This window comes from Lactuca sativa, chromosome 8, assembly GCF_002870075.4.
Source record: "Lactuca sativa cultivar Salinas chromosome 8, Lsat_Salinas_v11, whole genome shotgun sequence".
In the NCBI taxonomy this organism is placed as follows: domain Eukaryota; kingdom Viridiplantae; phylum Streptophyta; class Magnoliopsida; order Asterales; family Asteraceae; genus Lactuca; species Lactuca sativa.
This window is the reverse complement of record NC_056630.2, coordinates 210890449-210894108: the sequence shown is the minus strand read 5'-3', so window position 1 is coordinate 210894108 and position 3660 is coordinate 210890449.

Sequence of the window (3660 nt, the reverse complement as noted above, 5' to 3'; positions counted from 1 at the left end):
TCTTTCCTTGCGTTTGCTCAACCATTTCATCTATGCGAGGCAGAGATAACGATTTCTAATGAAAATCTTGACGGAGTCCTCGATATCCGAGGCACATACGATGCAATCCGTCGATCTCTGGGAGAATAAGACTGGGGGTTCTCCAGGGTGAGAAGCCTAGTCTTCTTATTCTATCGTTGTGCAGTTAGTTAAGTTGTTTGTACTGTTCTGGAATCTCCGTATGTATTTAGACTATAGGGCGATCTGTTTACAAGAGTCGTACTGGGTTCTAAGTTTGTTCACATGACGATGCGATTACTCGTAGGCTTAGGTAGTTCTCCGTCCCGAAGTTCATATTAGAATTCATACCTGGTTTCACAATCACAATTTCGTGTATACGAGTCGTATATAATTAAGATTGAAAAGGTAGTCGAATAACTGATTCTTCTGTAAGCTCACATCCCATCGGGGAAAAAGACGTTAAAGTGGAATCATCAATTCTAAACCTGTAGAACCTTGATTATATATCACTCTTATGCATACATTCCTCAGTGATAGATCAATCGTATAAATCCTTGGATTGAACTTGACGTACTACACGAGTGGTACTTCGGGGATTTCTTCGGAAAGAAAATAACTAAGAGGTACTCCTGGCATGGGTACTTCGGTGTTCTGATATGACGGCTTCGCTGGAAAAGTGATCTAGAAGAAAGAGATGTACGTATGAAGCTATTTTTGTGAGGATCCAATTGAATCGAGTCGTATGAAAATGTCGGAACCATACTGAAACTTAAAGATATTAGATTTGAACATAAGACGTTTACAGAAAAAACACAACCGTGGAACCATGAACAGAGTTACGGTACTTTAGATTTACCACAAGACTATTGCTGCGAATAAGATACACCACAAAAGACAAGTATATGCAGCACGAGAATCCCTATACTGACAGGATCTCGCAAAAGGTAAGACTCTAGTTGCACTAGTTCTGGATAGTTTATAAGTCTGTTACAACGAAACGCCTTAATTACATTAACATGGGTTCCGGAGCAGGTTCTCCCGCAACTGTGATCCTGAGAATCCTCCCATCTGCACCAGAGTTCGTTGTTATAGGGAAATCCTTGTTGAAGTGCCCTATTTCACCGCATTGGTGGCATGACTGGCTAGTACTAGCTTTGGTGACAGGATTGCGGTGTTTAGCCAGTGTTATGTGGGCACGAGTGCCTTCCTCGTTACTCCACTTTGAAAATTTCTTCCTAAAGCGTTCGGCGTTATAACTACTCTCGTGTGTAGGGTTAGTCCCGATGAAAGGGACTTGAGTGATGGGTCGTGCCGGTGCTCCACAGTTACGAGCATGGTGCCCTATGTTTAGGCAATTGCAAAATTGCATCTCATGGCAAGCCCCATGATGATGGAAACTACACTTATCACACTTCGGGAGTTTTCCCTCGTATGGCCTGCTCAGTATGGGAATGGAAGGAGTTTCCACTTGCTGCTGTCACACAGCCAGCCTTTGGGATTTCTTGCGTTCTTTCTAGGCTTGATGCTTTCGTTTCTTGTTCTCTGCTTTTCGGCTTTGCGAGCCTGTGACTGTTACTGTTTGGCGACTTCCTGGATGGATACCATGATTGGAAACTTCATTCCCATCAGCAGCATTGATTGTGCTGATAGCGCTACAGTGCGCAAGGACCGCGATTACGGCAGCCACCACGGCAGCTGTAACTGCTGTTTGGAAGGTAGCGACGTCCATAGGAAAAGCGGAGGTTTCGCTGTTCGGCTGATTGCTTCCGGATGACGACATGATTCTGTAACACGAAAGATAAGGATTTTGTGAGCGATTCTAGTTGAACCTTGATGTACTTAGATTGTTCATGTAAAGAGTACGACTATGATCTCGAAAGTTTGACCTACATCCCTATGATGCAGTCCTAACACGGATTGGAAGTATGTTCACGGAGGTTTGATCTACATCCCTATGATGCAGTCCTAGTAATGGGTAGAATTAAGTTCGTAGAATGGTTTCAAGATGTTTGTCGTTCAAGCCGAGGTATCGTGGGTTGGTGAATAACAGGATCCAACCACTGAAAGAGACTTGGAAATGTCTCCGGAGCTAAATTACTATAGTCCAATGACTTGACTAAAGCAGGTTTCATATAGACTCCAATGAAAGTATGATAAGAGTACTTGAATAAAGAATGACACAGGAGTTAGCCGGCTGTCAATATCTTTGATATTCATGACGTAAAGATTCGGGAAAATGACCTTGTAAAGGTCTTACATCATATCCAGAGAAGATAGATCCTGACAACATAAAGACTTAACAAAAGTACTTACAGTACAAGATAATTTCATAGAAAATGCCACATCGGGCATAGACAGAAAAACGATTCCCTTTTAACAAGGGAAATAAAGTAAAGCATCTACTACCGGCGACGGTCATCCCTCTGGTGAACTCTCAGTTCAGCCAGTTGACGTTCCATGTCGAGCAGGTGTCTTTCGTACACTCTCTGGCGTACTCGGAGCTCTATGACTTCAGCTCGTGATTCTGCCAGTCCGTGAAGTAGGGTTTCATGGTTTCTCTCTGATCTCTCGCGAGCATCTTCTAGACGTATGGTGCAGAGGGTATGCATCTAGCATTGGTGACAACTTCGGTAATCTAATGTAGGGCTGTCTTGCCTTGAATCTCATTTTGGGTCACTCTGCGGACCAAGATTGGCAAGACTCTATCTACTGAGCCCCCATTGTTCAAGTCGTAGAAACTTCGGTCACCTTGAAATGGCATGGGTTGATCTTGTCCTTGGCTTCATGTTTCCAAGCATTCCACCCACTCAGGCGTTGGGCCATGAAAAGCCGGACGAGGGTTAGGAATTTGAAAGGGAGTTGCTTGGGGTAGGTTCTCAACCTCTGGTTCGGAGTTAGCACTGTCCGAAAGGTTTTCATCATGGTGATCATTCAAAGGGATATGATGATTCAATCTCTGGTTCTTCTCCAAACCAACCAGCTATGACCTCACTCAGAAGGTACTGGTTGCCTTGGGGATGGAGTCCAGCCATGTTATCTATGCGAGAATTGGGGTAAGAAATAATTATTAGACGAACTATCTAGATAATTATTTAGAAAATCTTCATTAGTTACATCGCTATTTGTGAAGTGCATACCAGTTATATGTAATCGAAACAGGATAGGCCTTCGAATAAGTGACCTTAACTCCATATTCACACAAAATAGGGGTGAAGTAAAATTTTCACAGATTCTAAGTCTATAACATCCTAATTACATATAGCCTTAGTGTATCCACTTAGCAACTATCAACTTAGTAATGAAGATCCCGTTTTAGTTCTCAAGTATAACGTACTTATAGTAACACCAAATACTCCTATAGTATTTTAAGTTTAATGTTATGTTCTATTGTTGTCATTGTGGTAGGGTTGGTAAGATTTTAGCATTGTTGCAACCACACAATTAAACTTAGGCACATGCTAGTCAACCCTCGGATAATATAGGTGATCAGGCTATATCTTCCCAGTTTTGACCATATGTCTCTAAGCCCACTTGTGTTGCCCAACAATCGTAATTCTTTTGTACTGTCCTAGTGACACTGATTTTAGTATGAATGCAGGCACGTATACTTACTTAAATATTTTATTATTTAAAGTATAAACTCTTGGTCAGAGTATTTTT